Genomic DNA, 18,484 nt, shown 5'->3' with positions numbered 1-18,484 from the left:
ATGGAGCGATTTTTTTTCTTCTAAAGCTTAATGTTAATATTCTTAGGTACACTTTGCAAAATTAATCTTTTCTATTTGGTCGAACTTGAGCCAATTGTATCATTTCCTATTGAGATTTTTATTTCTTGTCATCACCGGTTTGCAGTTCATATGTCAATTCGCCTTTGGAACTGTCATTTCTGAGCGGCACGGATAATGCAACAACCGGATAAAAGGTACCCGGATAATCGGCTCTCCACTGTATTCTACTAACACACAAATCTACCATAATCGTTACAAAATCCTTTTTTTTTCTTTTCCACCATTTTGAGGGGACAAAACAAAAAGTTAATCCTTTCAAATTCAAATGTCAAACAGCATGTTTTGCTGGGGACATCAAAGCACTAGAAGATGGGTTCAACAAATCAAAATTGTTGTTTGTTTCTTTTTTTGTGCAGATTAAAAGCAAAAAATAAACATATAGTGATGAAGGCGAAAGGATTTGATCGTTTTATTAACAGGTGATGGGTGGAAGAGAGATTAATTCTTTATCAATAATTATAGCAAAAAAGAGTGTGAATTTAGTAAAAAATATTAACATTGTATGAAAAGTCAATCTCATCAAGAGATTGATGTACGAAAAGAAAATTACAAGGCGAAGTGTAAATTAACATTTTCGTTTTATGTCACTTCCTTTTTAATTTCTTTTTTTTGTTTAGTTGTTTAGTTTCAATAAAATTTTGTTTGGTTTAAAGTGTCTTTCTTTGGTAACAAAACTGTTGTACATTTCATCAGAGCGACGGTACAGATAATTGAGAACTGATGTTCCTGCCTCGGAGTACGTTAGTTGGTAGTTATTTTCCCCCTCTAAGTTATGCAGCACAGAATGCTTCATTAAAAGGGCACGGAGCATAAAAAAGAGAGAAAAAGGACATTAAAAAAAAGTCTTCCCAACTGGTGACAGACTAACGGGTACTGCCGGTGTAGGGATGAATGTATGTTTGTTGTTTTATGTTCAAGCGTGTATGATATGTTCGCCCTTATTTTTTTTTTGTATTTTGTTGTTTTTGGTACGATGACGTTAATGCTATTGTTCCGTAAGCGAGATGATTATTTTCTGTTTTATTTCAAACGCCTTTTTGTAATGTACAGCTTTTTTTTTGCTTTTTGCAGGTCGTTATCTACGAAATATTCTGTGTGCGCCAGATGACCAAATGAGCGGAAGGCTCACCGTGTATCATGAAAAGAGAAGCGTGATTGCCTTGCTGCCGAAACCCGGGATATCATATATCATCCCGGGTTAGGCATCTGAGGTCAGAAAAGGTGAACCAGAGAGGTTGTTCCCGTTGTTCACTTTCAGTTCGGATTTTGGGTGAGTGTTTGTATGCGTTTTTTTTAAGTTACACTACTCAGTATACAGTTACAGAAGCGCCAGCAAAGGATGTAACTGTGAACATTGTTGTACCGATTCCGTTTTCCATTTCCGAAGGACAGTGTTGTTGAGAGAAATTTCCCGGAAAATGCTCACCATTATTGGTTGCGTTTCCTTCGAAAGACGCGAACATCTTAAACATTTCCTTTCCCTTCGTTTTTGTCCATCCCACGGGACCATTCTTCGCGAACAAATAGCGGTGTCCTTTTACAGTTTTACACGTCTTCCCAGTATGCACCATCGAGACGTTCCAGCCAGATGTTTGTTTCGACCTTTCCCATGTTTTTCACCATCGGCAACACGTCAACACATCCGTCGTAGGCAACAGTTTTGACATTTCTGCGACAATACCTACGCTGGAACGCGTTTCCTTGACGACAAACTTACAGCTTCCTGGCTGTCGATGTAAACGATTCCTTTTTCCGCTCTCGTTTGCAGCCCACCAGTAGCCCACCGGTTGGTAAGGTGAGCCCTTGGACCACAAACTGGTTCCCAAGCGTTTGAAGTGGTTTCAATTATCGAATCCACTTCACCGGCTTTAAGTGGACACTACAATTATATGCTCTTACTGTGGTATAGGGGTAATTTTATTCCGTAAAAGAGAGAGAAGAAGAAAAAAAACAACTACATCAGATTTAAAGGTTCAGTTATTTTAATCCGACATTTATCATCCCTTTTGATACATCGAAAAGAAAAGAAAAAAACCAAACCCGGAAGGTGACAGATTGTAAAGTGTCAAACCGCCGCGTGCATTCCACGCATGGTTGTTTGCGTTTGATTAATTGAGTGATCTCTGAGTGATTTTTTTTCTCCATCCGATTTCGCTTGTTTTGATTCGCGCAAAGGCAGTAGCGGCAGTGACGGATGAGTTCAACATGCCACTCGAATAAGTCACAACATATGTCGTGAAAGTAACGAACCCAAACGGAACATAATGTTTCAATCGTTCATATCGTTTCGGAGGCGTTGTTTAAAATCGTTTTTAAAAAAGGAAGTTACAATATAAAAAAACTCTTTTATACTTCTTTTCTATATTCTATGCCTTGGAGGAGCATCCTTGACATTTCGTTACATTGCATACCTTTCAGGCGTGGGAATGAATAATCGGAAAATTATTAATAATTTCCTAATAATTACTCACGAACCTTAAGATTTTTTCCTCATCAACCATTCTATCTAATGAAAGCTACTAAAAACAATCACACCTAGCAACATCCGTCCACACCCGGGAGTGGGTAGCATTTCCGGAGTTTCATTACGCGTCGCTTGACGTGATTTTTCTCCCGGAACTTAAGCCGCAGAAGCTACCGCAACTGTTTAACGTAACCGCTTTTAATATCGTCGAAAGAGTCGTGAACAACACGAAACGAAACAACAAAAAAAACTGCAATCCTCTCTAAACCAATAGTAAGCAAGCAAATCATTGCACGTGTCCTCGTACCACTCGCCTCGAGTGTGTTTCGACTAGCCACATAATCTTATCAATGAATCTAATTTACTTTCGGTCTGTTGTTTCATATCCCTGTGTCCCATCTTAAGCAACGCAAGCGTTGGTTGGGAAGTGGATATAATCTCCATTTTTTCTTTTGGTCTTTGTGTTTCACATTATTCTTTTTTTTCCTTGTGTGAGCCCATGTTTTTTTTGTCTCCTTCTTCTTCGTTGGGGCAGTTTTTGTTCCATCCATAATCCGCTTATCGCGGGTGCGCTTCCGCAAACCTGTGCGTTGTGTGTTTCGCGTTGTCAAGATGTTAGAGCCCAAAATGGCACCCGTGTCTGTTGTGTTTAGCTCCTGTTGCTGTGCCCTTTGTGAGGGACTGGAAAAATAAAGCCTAACTTGAACGATAACGATACATACTGTAAGGAGCTTCACGGGAAATGGATGAGCATGAATGATTGAAATGAACTGTAAAAATTAACCTTAATTTGGGTGTTTTATTGATTTAAAGCAATGTTGAGAAGCTATTCATTTAATTCATAACAAATGGCAATCTAAAAAAAACACATTGGTTGAGTTGCATACGATTGCGTACAGTATGTCCTCATAGTCTAAGTATTTAAAGTTTCTCAATACATTAAGCAAGTTTCGAATTGGAATTGTGTGTCGAATTGCAATGAAAAATGAATCGGCCGAAGTCGAACAATTCGCCAGTGCTGATCGCACCAATACTATCGCAAAACCAAGCCCCAAACCAACACACCAACACTGGACGACAAACGGCCATATCCATTCCAAACAATAGTCGTCTTCATCGCCATCGTTGGACACCCCATTAAAACTGGAACCCATCAAAACGGGGGCCCCGGTGGAGGACGTGGGATGGAGCGGATGAAAGTGAGGGTGGTATCGTATCGAGGGTGAAATTGGTTGAGATTTTTGTCCCTATGTACGGCTCTTTCAATTTCCTTCTCTCGTAACCTTCTTTTAGGTGTCGAAAGAAAGCCAAACTAAAGCGAAGGGAAGACGCTGGCAGCAAATTCTTTGTTATGGTTCTTGACTTTTCCTTTTCCTGTTCTGACCATTTTTTCCGGAAGGGGGAGTTTTATTTGATACTCAAGAAGGAAAAGATGCTTAGGCCGTTACAACCAATACATGCAACGTAGCGCGTTTGCCTGCCTTTTTTTTTGTTTGTTCGATTCTGGCAACCCGGTCTGTGTCTGTTTGGTAGGCCGATCTTAGTAACAAATGCCCGATTGCCGGCATTTTCTTCACACCACACAATCGTTTCCTGTCCCCGGGGCTATAGTCGCTTGGAGAAGTTCGTTCGGAATATCCTTCGCCGGGGCACGCGAGGACGCGATGAACCGATTTGAGCGCGTGTCTCCCAACCCAAAAGAAACATCGATGAGCGGACAGGACAGGACAGGTGGAAACTGTTTCGGGATTTTCCTTACGCCATGCTGCTGGGAGTTTGGGACCGTTGCAAATGGTTTGTTTTTATCGGTTTTTGCTAGCGTCGGCGTTGCCTTTTACCAACACAAGCGTGTAGGAGCTCTCGGTGATGATGCGTCCTTCACGCAGCTTACGCAAACATTGACGCAACAAGAAACATGGTCGCACGGGAAGCTGCAAAAGACGTCAGCGCCGTTGTAAGGAAACCTTTGGAACAGCTGTCTTGGTGGAGGGAGTCAACGCTACCGATGAGCGTTTGTTTGTCATCGGGATGCGTACAATTTCCGGGCTACAAGATGGGGGAAAGGTACGCGTCCTGACGAACGACGATGCAGTTTTGTTACTCACTTTTAACACGCACATCCAGTTCCGTCTACTGGGAGGGTGACTCCGAAGAGTCTAACATGTCTGACTTGATTCCGGTCCTGAAGCTGTGTTGCGTCGCATGTTACCGTGCTTCATTACCCGGTAACGATGGTTAGCAAAAACCTTCCGTACATGCGTACCGTGCCTTACATCATGTAAAGTTTCTTTTCCGGAGCGACAGTTTTTTTGGTTGTTGTTTTGTTCCTTTCTTTTTACTTGTTTTTCGAGGCCAAATTTCGCAACGCACAAGTCTTGTCGTTAGTTTTTATTGGATGAAGTGTAATGTTTTGCTGCCGTCATTCGTATTATCGTTTGTTGTGTGTTCACTTCAGCTCGAGATGATGAGTACCGGTAGGTTGTAGCGTTACTTTACTTAAGCGTTTATTAGCGTCTACCGTTGTCTTTAACACACGGCGTCATGTTTGGCGTGTGTCTGGTTCAAAATTCTTCAACCCTATCCACGCAAAGGCATGCTGAAGGTTTACTTCTAAGGAGAAGTATCTTAAAGTATGATGATGATTAGAATTTCAAGAGTGTGAAAAGGTTAAATTTTACAACCTTAATTTTTTTTCCTGGACATACTGCTGTAATCCTTAAAAAGTTTGCAAAGTATAAACCAAGAAATATTGTAAGTTTTAAACAAAATATTAAAGTGGGCCCGCATGGCTTGATAAGGATAAATATCTACGTCTGGAAAAGATTTTTCAAAATTAGAAATGAATACAAGACTTTTGGCTTCTAAAACACAAAAGGAATTTTAACATTTCTCCTCCAACACGCGTACCACATGCGTACATCGTACAAATACATTCAACTCCAGAAAATAGAATTAAAGTCATTCTTCCCTCAAAACCTTCCGTGAAGCAACACAACATTTAGTCCCCCCATTCGTGCCTTGATTGTATTTATCTATCGAAGGCGAAAGAAAACAGCAAAAGTGATAGCAAATGGCAGAAACTAACGTGACGCGGGCACGCAGCCCTTTTTCCAACAATAAAAAAAAACAAACAAACTCACTCATACACACAGGCACAGAAAAACAACAAAAAAAGGGTAAAAAAGTCACGCACTGTCGCACACAAGCCATCGGCCATGGGGTTCCCTCTGGCCGCTGTCCACGGTGAAGATGATGGTAATGGCATGCTTTCTTATACACTTACACCCATTTCTTAGTGGTTTTGTCCACACTTTCCTGCATGCCTTGTTCCGTTAAGGCCGTTCATCGTTATCGTCCCTTTTTTTCACCATTTAGCTCCCTTTTCACCAAATGTTGAAAACATACACAACAGCTACAAATACATACATGTATCGGAAACATTGCTACCAGAAGAAATGAAAAAAAAACACACGACCATAAAATGGACGAACGCGATTCCAGTCAGACGGTTGGGCAGTAAAACGCACATTTTTGGCAATACGCACAACGCATCAACAAACGCAGGTGGGTTGAGAGTTGGAGATGGAGTGGAAACGCAAGGATCAGCAAATAAAATCAAACAACAACAGCACACCAACACCACGAACAAGCGTTTCCTGTCCGATAAACCCGGTGGCGAGAGGAAAAACGGGGCCCGAAAATCCGTCCCCATCGTAAGAAACGGTTGAAATCTTTTGTTTCCTACAATTTTATGGCTTTAAATCTTGACCTTTTTTGAACGCTTCGAACGCTTCCGCCTGGTACATCTTTGGCTTCGTTCTTCACCACGAACCGCCTGGTCAAGGGGGGATCGGGCATTTTCAAGCGAGCTTCCTTGTCCCTTTTTCCCGGTACGTAACAAATGTCCGGAAGCGGGCAGCTTTAACAATCGAACGTATAAAAAGAAAACAACTATAACATCGTAACAAGCGCGTTGAGAAGAGGAACAAATCAATATGATTGCTGAAATGGCCGTCCCAAAACGCACGTCATCGTCATCGGGATCATTATCGTCAGCATCACCATCATCGAAGCGATTTGCAGTAAAAAAAAGGTCGATTTTTCCCAGGCCAACTTTAAGTGCACATTTTCGGGTCGGGATTTGTTCACACAAATTTTTATCATCTCTTATCGAAACCGTTTGTTTTCTTACATTTTGATATAATTTACTTAGTGGTAAATATGTTTTTTCAAACAAAATATATTCCTTTTTCGGTTGGTTATTATCCATCCGACCATGATAAGCACGTGACCGATCGCAAGCCAGCTTATCCGAAAATCTGTTCCATCTCCATGACATCACATGCACCGAATACAGGGTCTCTAGCCCGTCTATAAAACCATCATACCATCCATCCTTCCACCAGCCGTAGACGGGACAAATTAAATGAAATTAAATTTATTTCATCGTCTTACGTACGCACCGTTACCTGCCTGGTACGGGGAAAGGATCGTTCACGTACCCGAGCTTATCCGACTTTTCCTCCCCCCAACCCTACATGAAGATGCGGAAGTATTTGAAGATGCTTTCCAGACGGCAGCGTAAAAGAGACAGCCGCGGGCACGGGGAGCACGTGTTTGAGTGAACAACCAGGCGTCTCCATTGCAGCGCGCGCTAAAGCCCCAACGATAGACGTGAGCCGAACGGGATAGAAGACATGATACGGGCTGTTTCGCTTATTATTGCTACTTTGCTCCACTCTTCACTCTCCATGTAACTACCACGAACCAACGGCACAGGGAGCCACGAATCATGAAATCATAAAGTAAATCGCCTTATAGGCGATTTATTTTATTTCTTCGCTACGTCGACTTCACGGCTTTTGGTGTGTGGATGCTTTTTTTCTTCTCTCCTTTTGCTCTTCTTTTGAGGGTAAATGTTCACCATGCTTCATTTCAGGGTTGTTGTCTTGTTTTTTGTACCTTTATTAGTTGTCTTACGCGTCTTCGTCTTGGGAGGCTGCTGTTTGTCGTGTTCATTGTTTGTTTACATCGAAACGTGCCAATGTCGGGCCGAGATGGAGGAAATTGCGTACGACGTTGGGGTTTGTAATGAACGAATCGAACGGTTGAGTGAACGTGTTGGTCATCCCTGAAGTGTGGAGGGATACAGGAACAAAATGTGACAAAAATGTCCCTTTCTTCGACGTAGAAGATTTGTTAAGTAAGCACAAATAGTGTTACAGTAGGGAAAGATTCTAACAACTTTAATACTAAGTACTAAAAATTCTCTTAAATCGTAATCTTCAGCTATTGAAGTTTAAGAAAATCAATCCTGATGAAAATATGTGCAATTTAATGTCTTGTCAGTTCCACTCTTCTACTACTTACAAATTTCCATGGTATCGTTACCATTGGCTTCCTGTTCTCACTGTTTCTTCATCGTTTTTCTCATGTCCTAATAACATTCCTTCCGCTTGTTAATGTTCCGATCGTTGTTCATGGTTGCATCCTTTGCTTTTCTCGGGGGAGTCTCATCGCAGACAGCAGGACGCACATTGCATTACTCGGGGCGTTTGTCATCTGCCGGAAGGAACGTTTTCATACAAGTAGAACAGGCAAAAAAAAGGAAGACAAATCTTCCTCCAACTGTTCACCCCGCACCTGGCTACGCATCATACGAAACACAGAGCCAACCGTCAGCCTCACACCGGATGGACATTGCTGGCCGGAATTAATTAGTCGTGATTTACTGACAAAATGGTCCCCAAGGATGCGCCAATTGAGGCTAGGTGCTGTTCGAAAAAGAAACCGTAAAGCACGGTACAACACAGGACAACAGGAGCACAGAAAAAAAATCCATCTACCATTCACATCCTGCTGCTTGGCCCCGTAGCATTCCATTGAAACGCAAGGACTTTTTTCAGCTGATGTGGTTCGTGCAGGAATGGGATACCGAAAAATGCACCCGTTGCATGGCCATTAATCTTGTTCGCTGCAATCCCTCACGGGAGTGGGCTTGAGAGTCGCATTCGTATGCAGTTTTGGGTTAGTTTGAGAGTGTGGTTGTAAACATATGGTTAGAGTTTGTACAAGAAGTAAGTAAACGATGAGTTAAAATGACAAGAAAAAAATGTCGACAAATTACAGTGAGCGATTGTAATCGGTCTTGCTCGAGTTTATGTCCACTTGATTGAGCTAAAGTGTATTGCAAAAAATGGACTTTTTAACTGTAAGTCATGAAGTGTGGAAAATTAACGATCGTTTATGATGAAATAAGTGTGAAAGACTAGGCGTCTCCTTCGATTTTAACACGTTTTTATATAAAATGTATTGAGCGGAAAATTGTTCAGCCAATAACTACTATCTTGTTCACTATCTTGTTAAGCGTTTAACATTTGGTTTGGCATTTTCCTATAAATTTCATATAGAAGAAAAAAAATCTAGGCGACTCCTTTCAGATAAAGTTGAAAAAAATTTCAATTATTTGGATTAACAACCAATCAATCGATAGAAAAGAAGCAAAAAAAAAACTATTCATACAAGTGTCCACTAGTCCACCATTTTGACCGAACAGCAGTATCGCCATTTTCACCCTCGCTGTGTTGCAGCATCCTCGAGAGGGGGTTTTGTAGGCCATTTTGAATCACCGCGCATCATCTGTCGTATGAATGCATGTCTCATTTTTATCCAGCACCCCTTTTACACACACACGCATGTTACGCATACAAACGCATCACTCGCACGGTGCAAAAGATAAGATTCACTTGTTACTAGCAAGAGGGTGAATGTTTGTGCACCCTTCGTTTGATGTTCGCAGTGTGCAAATTGCAGGACAGCAAAACAAAAAAAAACAACCCCCTTTTTGGACACAACTCCCACACACCCAGTCGGATGGTCGGATGTTGGATTGTTGTGTTTGCTAAATGGAAGTATATTTTTCGGAGGATTTTGTTTCACCTTCACTTTTGCGATAGTTTGTGAGTGAAGTTGGCCCTTTTATTACGCTGTCAAAATTTCGCATCCTTTGCACTCCTTTGCTGATCTCTTTCTTTTTTTAAAAAAGGGTGCGTTTACTCCCGTAATCTCCATGGAGATTGTTTGAGTTTGGTACTGCAATCGGGGAAACCGGTAACGCACCATAACGCATCCGATAGCATCGTCTAGTCACGACAGTAGGGAACTGTGTAGACTTATCGGTCGACATCGGTCGGCAAATCTTGAAAGTGGAGTTCTATGCGTAAGAAAAATGAAACATTTTCTTCCTCTCCTCTACAATATCCATAAAACTACGAACGTTCGTTTGCGAAAAAAGGGGACAGAAAAAGGGGAAAGAAAAATGAAATGAACGCATCCCAAAACCTATCGATTTTTGGCGCATTCTTTTTTCAAAGATGTTAGATTAGGCTTTTCTGTTGATTTGGTTTGCTTTTTGTTGTGTGTTTTTTTTCGTTGCGTTGTGATAAAACTAGATACTGTAGCACACAAAAAACGGTAATGTTTAAATAGCACCATCAAATATCGAGGAATCGGGCAAAACATCCTTTTCGCATTCGCCACATCTATCTTGTTTCTCTGATTTCGCCTTCTTCAGGATAGGGTCATTGTTTTGTGTTTGCTGTTAAATTTTATGGTACGCTTATCGTTACGAATCGTTGACTTTTGTGATCATTGTATGTCTGGTTCAGTGTTTTTTTTACGAGCAAACTTCTTCGCAACGTTATTGGTTAAGAAATGCGAGCGAGAGTGATTAAAAATTTGTCCTAAATTACAAGTCATTCGTGTCCATTTTGTCAGACGAATGGCTTTAAAACAATGAGCTGGGTGGTTTGGTTTTGATTATCAATTTCTGTGGTCCCTTTTCGAATCAAAATTATAGCCCAATCGTTCGTATAACATCGCGTAATATACAGTGATGCTCCGTAGTAAAGCATCCACAGTGAATAACTGTTCTGTGCACGCGATGGAAGTGGACAGGACGACATTGTGTCTACGTTTAACGCATGAAACCCGAGCTGCGAAGAAGCCAACGAGCGTGCGAGTTAGTTAAATGTTACGATTAAATTATTCATACACCAAAGTCAGACCGATTATGTAACACATGCACAGGTCGGTCGGTCGGTGTCCATTGCCTTCGCATGACACGATCATGTCACGCCACCACCGTTCCCAAGCATGGCGCATGAGGAAGATGACGCGGTGAGAGCGGTAAGGGTAATGTTGTGGCGCAACGCCAAAGGACATATGGCAGTGGTCCATATTGTCCATTTACATAGAAGACGGACACATATGAAGAAGAGAAGAGAAAAAAACGTCTAACTCACACGAACCTGAACCGGTCAATGGGATGAGCGTGTGGTGACCGTATATGCATTAGGAAAATTAAAAAGAAAAAACCCTCTTCTACACTCAAATACACACACAAACACAGAGGAAAGAAAACTAGGGATCACGAAGGAAAAAGGCATGGATTACGTACGATATTAAAGTGATGATGAACCTCGACGTTCTTCCGATGTTGGGGAATATCTTTCAAGTAGCGTTACGTGCGTTACACACGATCCGACTTAATGCGACACTTTAATGCGCCAATCTCCAATAAATTTAAACGCCTGTTTTTGCTCATGTACGACCGGTACATGGTACACGCTTAAAAAAGATACCTATCAGCAATCAGTAAGTCCATTTTTAAACACAATCAGATCCGACAATTGTGACGGGAACTTGATTTTAGATGAACGACTCTCTACGTTTTTGTGTGCGCCTTTTTTACTATCCGGAAAAAAGGCCGATCCCATCCTTCCAGACAATCGGAAACGATGTCCATTTGCATCTTTATTACAAAATATTGCCGACGACGTGTTACCACACCAGTGCCTTGTCTGATACACGGGACATGTTGCCCAATCGAGCTGTGACAGCTTAAATTTTGCTCCAACGCTTTCCTCAACGAGGGCAGCAAGAGTACAGCAGCGTGGTGTGGATGAAATTTTATTGTCTGCACCCGAAGGCTCCGTTTGGAATGATACGGGGAAAGATGCAACGCAGGATAGGAACACCACTTCCAACAGTCGCAGTCAGAGGACAGCTGTCATCCATCATATAATCCTCGCTCTCCTGCTTATTCTCTCTTTCTTCGTGCTCCATACCGTACAGGGTGGCTGGTTGTGGTACGATCTCAGAACCTTCCCATTGCCGGATGAACCACTTGGAAAGCAGCAGCAGCCGGCCTGGTACTGTCCACCAGCCGTAGGCAAATTTATCGCAATGGCAAAAATTTAATAGTATCGAATTTACATATTTTCCGAAATTGACTTGAGGCGGTGTCCGTTTTCGTACGGTCGTTCGTACAGGGCGTGCGAATGTCGTTAGTGTTGTTGCTCGTTTTCGATTGTGGTTACAGGAGCTGTACCGATAGAGGGCGCTCGTTCCGGCTAGTAAACGCACCTACAGTCAAATTGTGAAACTGCAACACGAAATGCGTTATCATCGTCGAGTCTAGCAGTCGAGTCGGGAGTGGAGTGGAATGTGCAATTGCAACGCCCATTTGTCCTTGCGTTATCTAAGCCTAGGGTAAAAAATCGATCCAATGCGTTGGACGTGTGGAACGGATCGATTGTAAGACAATGGTACAGGATTATTTAAATGAAGGACCTGTTTCACACAAACCACCACACGAGTTCCTGGAAGATATTAACTTTTGTCCTAATTCTTGCTCTAATTATCATTCCTGTTTCCCTGTTTTCGGCCTCACCGAGCTTCCCTGATTAGATCCAATGAACTGCTCGTTCATGCATGATAATAAATCGACCATCATCTTCCCCTCCGGAAAGAACGCACGTTCCCCAATGTGGAAACAATAACGAAACACACAAAAAAAACATATGACGACCTCTCGAAACATATGCGTGTACATTCGCTGCTCAAGCGCTAATTGTGCTCGCGTGTCACTCAAAGAGAGGTTCAGATACGCGCGTACACCACGCATTAGCGAGGGCTCTTTCGCTGATTGATCATCCTCGAGAAGGTTGTCTTTGTGACCGGAACATGCTTATGACACACTCGTTTCAGGCTCGTGTACACGTTAATTGGCCGCCCCAAATGGTGGAATCAGTTTACCTGTAACTGCAAGACAAGGGAAAGTATGAATGTCGTGGTGTGCGTGCTATTAAGCAGATGAGGTGAAAATTTGGGGCTGTACGAAAGATTGGAAATACATTTTACGAGCCTACTCAGCTAGTCTTAATAGCTTCCAGACGCATCCAGACGAACCCGTGTCGTGTTACTTAATGATATCAGTAACACATGATTAGAAGCTATGAGCATTTCACACGTGTTTATATGCTCCCAATATATAACTGTTGGGGAAAAGAAGTAACGTAATTAAAATTGCTTACATGATCTTTCCTGAAGCGAATTCTCTTGACAAAGATGTCAGATTCAATGTCCATGTACCAGTACTTCTCCATAATTGAAGCAATAGCCATTTAATGAGCCGTTGGAGATCGCTCTTTTTCATGAAGTTCCCAAGATCTTAACTCCTATTCAGTTACCACAGACATATCAATTTAACCTGCCTGACTTCTTGGTCGAGGTGTGAATAGGTCAAACAATTCTTCTCAACATCCCAACGACGAAGTGCAACTGGTCGCTAGTATCATAAATTCAGCGACACTCCCATTTTAGTCTTCCAATTATTCCAACCCTGTTTGTGTTCGTTAACCAAGAGGTTTACGCGAAATAGGAGGTTGTTTACGCGCCAAGTTTCTATTTGGACGTCGGCTTCACGAAAGGCACTGTCCAAAAATGGAGACCCCTTCTGCTGTTTGCCAAGAAATCCCTTACACCTACAAATGTCCTGAGGCACTCGTTGTCATACGCAGTTAGATTTGAGCAACTCATTGGCAATGCCCACCCTAACGCAGTATGCGATATCGATCGGTTTTAATTGCTTGATTAAATAATTCTTAATTAAATTGCGTTTTCTTTTTGTATTTGAAAAAGGTGCCTCTGGATACAGCCTTAAGATCTGGTAGAAACTGAAGGGTGAAGAAAGACAAAAACAAATCATACCAGAAGTTTATGAATTTTCATTCCACCAGCTGACGAACTTGATTTTTGCGTAGGGAACAATATTTGGCAACAGTTTGCGTATTACTATGTTGGCCTTCAAATGCATTCGGTCAGGCAGTGGCGGGCCGGGTCATAAATCATGCCCTCGTGTAAGATACTGCCCAGGAACCAGGTTTCACAATTTTCAACCATTTATGGTGACAGAAGAGAATGGGTTCTTATGCGTGTGTCCGATTTGGTGCAGGCACAGAACGAACATTGTCGAGGAGACGTCGCCCCGTGTGGAATCATCACAGTTATGACAACACAGTCTGACAGTAAAAGACATTCCTGCGATGGTTTGTGATTTTTTGTCTGTCCTCTTTGGGGTTGCATTCCAACGCGGAGAAGGTGAAATGGGGAGGCTCCATATGCCGCTTCTAGATGGAATCAATCTTATTAAAGTTTATTTGATTGTTTCTGCTCACTTTGTCCGGTGTCCCACTGAATCGTGTGTTTTTTACAGGGTTTCGAGATGAAGTAGGAGAAAAAGGACCAGAAAGAAACCTCTTCAAGTTATGATTTTGCGATTTTCGTAATCCACAGCGACCAGTTCCTTGGAAATATTGCACTATAAATGTTTGTTTGTCTTTAAACGCTAAGGAATAGCTTTCCAATCTAGCTTTAGTGAAGAAGCAGACTCTTACATGGCTTCTAGGTGGATATGTCCACCACCTTTGGGCTGCAGTGATCCGAAACCTAGACCGACCGGCTTAGCAGACACGCTCGGAATGAAATATTTATGAGTTCCCGTATCATAAAAGGAAGCTTTTCGTGCCTCGCGTAAGTGGTGCTTTGTTTGCCACCTAGTACAGTGTCCGGCACTCTATGGTACTCTAGGTAGAATTTGTCTAAAATGGTACACTCGTTAGAGGGCTGAGCGGCTTCCATGGAAAGCCCCCGTTTGAAGACGGTTAGGAGATGGAGACGAACAACAACAAAAAAAAAACACCATTAAAATACAATCGAATGTCCAGGCATTCGTGATGCCTTCCTTCTGCACGTCGCCTCTCATTTCTGGATGTCTTCTTTCATCGCGGCTGTCCTCCGGCAACGGCGATTCAACGGCGAAAAGCCGACCTTACCTTTTTCCGATTGGCTACAAATTAAGTGAGTGATGTCGCGTAGGATGCCATGTGCGTTGCGTTCGCTGTCGATCGGTTTTTTTGCAACCCGCGTTTCATCCGCCTCTGTTTTATTTATATTCCGATCGTTGCGTTCCGCCGGCACGGACCGCCAAGGTTCATCGTTTTTCGTGAGTGTTTGCAATGACCGGACCTCCGGAGTTGAATGTCGCCCGGGCTCTGTCGGATGCGGGTGCGTTGTCGTAGATCATGGTCTGGAAGGCGATCAGTCGCGAAAGTTGCGCCTGCACTGCCTTTCAGTTTCGACTCGTTTCGGAAGCTACGTCCGCATAAGGTAACAACCTCCAATTGAACCGAGTAAGCGTTCGCCCCCAACGAGTCTGTGGTAGTTCCCTTTTTATGCTAATGTCCACATGACGTTGTTTCTTCTGAACGTAGAAGACGCAGTTTGTTCGCCCAACGAAATTCAGCTCGAGCATCGAAAGACAACTCAACCCAAATGGACCGGGTGAGATGCTACGCACATTTGCATTGTCGACATTTTTGAAAGATTCAATTAATTCGTCGTTTGTCGAGCGCGCGGCCACCCGAGCACGATTCGTGCGCCGAGGGACAGGAATTTTAATGGCCGACGCAAGCGTACTTGCGTCTTGGTGCGTTTACATATGTCGTACGCAGGTTCTGTCGACAGAAGGGAAGGGTCGCAGTTGTTTGATTGGAAGCAGCATGTTCGATGTTCGATGTTTGACAATCTAAACGCCACGTGCATTTGATTGCGGTAATCTTCGCGTAGGCTACACGTGACTGGTTGGACGGCGGTATGGAACTTCGGGAGAGGGTGAATCGAAGAAATGGACATGCTTAACAGAGTACTTGCTGTTTGTTTCTTGATTTAATGAATGGTTTATTCTGGGGAACAATTGACGTGTTTTGGGTGTTCGTAGTTGATTGCCTTATGACTTCATTTAACAAAAACTGAGTGTTTGAGTATTTTTCTGTTTCAAATATTTCAATTATTCTTTTTTTGAAATCCTCTTAAGCACTTTATCTTTTGTAGAATAAACACAACAACTATATTAAAAGTGTTGTACAAGATGTTCCATTTGAATGGCATCGTTCTTTTGGTACAAATTGAATTACTCTCTACCCGACAGCAAGAGAACACAGCCGAATACTATTACGGTCCCGCTGTACCATGTTCCATCGCCCGCAAACCGCAAAGGATATCAGTTACAAGTGTCCTGAAACGTTGGGTAACAATTTTCCTATCGCCTTGCGACATTGCGAAACGAAACGTTTCGACAGCGAATCGAACGGTGATCGAACGAACGGACGGATGGACAGAAGTAGCTCAAAGTCTTTTCGGAAGGAGAAACTTTTACAAGACTTTTGCCGGCATTGCTGACAGACACCCTCCCCCCTTTTTCCACCCGGTTGCGGATGAAATAGGATCAGAGAAAAGCCGGCCTTTTCCTTTGGCTTTCGATCCGTTTCGTTCCGTTTCTCCACCCCCGCTCGTTGCGGTCGCCTTTTTGCCGATGACTTCGTGACGCGTTGACGCGTTCGCTCCAGTTTCCAGTTTGCGTTTTGCCAAGGCACACCTTCCCTACAGTACCTGCCCCCAACCAAAAACCGAACTGATCCGCTCGTTTGTTGGATCGTGGTGGACGGCTTCTAATTGAATAAAAATAAAGACGGCCGATGATTGTGATGCCAATTTTGTAATGTTTATTGTTAAAGTCAAAAATGGCACGTGATATGGATATTGAAGGCTTCGGCGCTCGTGCCCCAGCGCTTCCTTCCTTTCCATCTCGCACTTTATCACTCTTTCGTTTTGGTTTTTTGCCAATGAAAAATGATAAATAACTTGCCGTGTGTTGCACAGGGAGAGAGAGCGAGAAAGAAAAACACCTACCAACAATGAAGAGTTTTTCAGTTGAAATAAAGAACGAAGGCAGAAAAAAAGTGCAACGTTACGGAACGCAAGCTGATGAAGATGAATTATGTATCGTGCCTTTCTTCGTCCTTAGTCCTATCCGGTTTCTTAAGCCGCGTGCGCAAACTCAATGGGTTTAAGGGCCGCCGGTTTTGAAGAGGCTTTGACGATACGATAAACCGCAATCCGCTTCTGTGCGCTTGCGCATACGTACAAGGATGGGTTTTGTTTTTGTTGATACATTGAGCGTAAGATGCCTTTCGATCCGTCCCGTCTTTTTGTCCTCTGTCAGCGATCGTGCAAGCGTGCGGTTTGCAGGTTGTGATTTTTTTTGTTCTATTCGTTCTTCCTTTATCGTCGATATAGTTGTTGACAAACGGATGAGTTTAAAGTGGCTAAGAAATGTTCAAGAGATTATTCGATTTTTGTTTTTAAATAAAAATCCTACGAGTCGTCGTAAGAAATTCTTGAAAAATGTGTAAAATGGATATTGAAATTTATTTCATGTTCTCCAACTTTTGTCCTGGATTGATTGAATGGCTATCAAATGAAGCTTCGATACAAGTAATAAATAAATAAAAGCAACATAAAATTAATAATAATTCCAAGTGCAGAAATAAATCCACCATCCTGTCATGCTTTGCCGAGTACAAATATAGCATTTATGACGCTGTACCGGCTAAACCGGTACGTGCTGGTCGCGCCTAGCTTTCGACGAGGAACCAACACGAGCCACATCTTGTCACGCGCGTGCGCGTTACGAGTGCTGACGCGTCGTACGCGTCCCAAAACCGTTGAGCTGCACTAAACCATTTAGCATTCGATTTTAGATTGATTGATTGTGCACCGGTTACGGTTATTATTATTAGCTTTTGTTTGCCGGAGAAAGCCATCGCGTAAACTTCACGAGAATTCGCGTTGCATTGAAGTTTTAGTTCAGTTATTCCGAATGAAGGATCGCATGCTCGTTAGCTGAATATAAGATATGCGCCTTTTCATCACATGGATCGTTAACGTGTATTGTGCTGGAAGCTGTTCCACCCTCAAAGGCAGTACAGCTTCTGAAGATGCCGACGAGTTCGATTTCTGGTGGATACGATCGAATTCCAAGCGTGTCGCATAATTCACCATTCACCGCTCTGTGTCTCACCTGTGTGGTTCAGGTCAAAAAACATTGTCACCGTGATGGAATTCGGTCAAAACTTACAGTCTCGTGGTATGTTGTGACGCTGTGTGATCTACCGTTTTTGGAACCGGCCATCTTGGGAAAACGGGGACGATTGAGTGCCGAGTCGGAATGTAGCCGTGTGCGTGATTGGATCGTTCCGACGTGACAGGTGGAAATATTTGTTCGGCAGGAATTCTAGGAGGTTTTTTTCCCTCCCCCGGGCTCATTTCAACTATTATGTCTTTGTAAATTAACAGAATATGGGCAGCCAAGCATTAACATGCTTATCATGAAGCGGACGATCGCCATAAAGAGTCATCTGAGCTGTGCTGAGGTTAATGTCTGAAAGTACGCTTATAAATCCATCTCGAACCAATAAACGATCCGAGCTTATCACTTTGTATTAAAACCGAATCAAGCCTTTTTTTCCCCCTCTGCACGATCGCCATTCTGATTTACTGCCAGATCACCTAAAAAGGGGGCGCACGATCGTCCGTAGCCATCGGTTCTCTCTTAGTAACCGCAGCCGCAAGCCAAGTGTCAAATAGATGAAATATATGACGCTAATGAGCGTCACAATCTTGATCGGCTGTCATATCGCTGCTTTATTGCGGTGACTGATCGAGGAAAACTCACCGGCTTCGCAATCGTAACAGCGA

The 18,484-nt window shown here is 42.8% G+C and overlaps 1 protein-coding gene across 2 annotated transcripts in view; it reads right to left on the bottom strand.

Moving 5' to 3' along the window:
• LOC125767487 (transcription factor collier) overlaps positions 1 to 18,484 on the bottom strand; it is a 48,330-nt gene that overhangs the window by 8,744 nt on the left and 21,102 nt on the right. The gene's annotated exons all lie outside the window — the stretch shown is intronic.

This window comes from Anopheles funestus, chromosome 3RL (assembly GCF_943734845.2).
Source record: "Anopheles funestus chromosome 3RL, idAnoFuneDA-416_04, whole genome shotgun sequence".
NCBI classification, from domain to species: domain Eukaryota; kingdom Metazoa; phylum Arthropoda; class Insecta; order Diptera; family Culicidae; genus Anopheles; species Anopheles funestus.
Note: the sequence above shows the minus strand (reverse complement) of the source record. Positions and strands in the feature narration are given on the sequence as shown.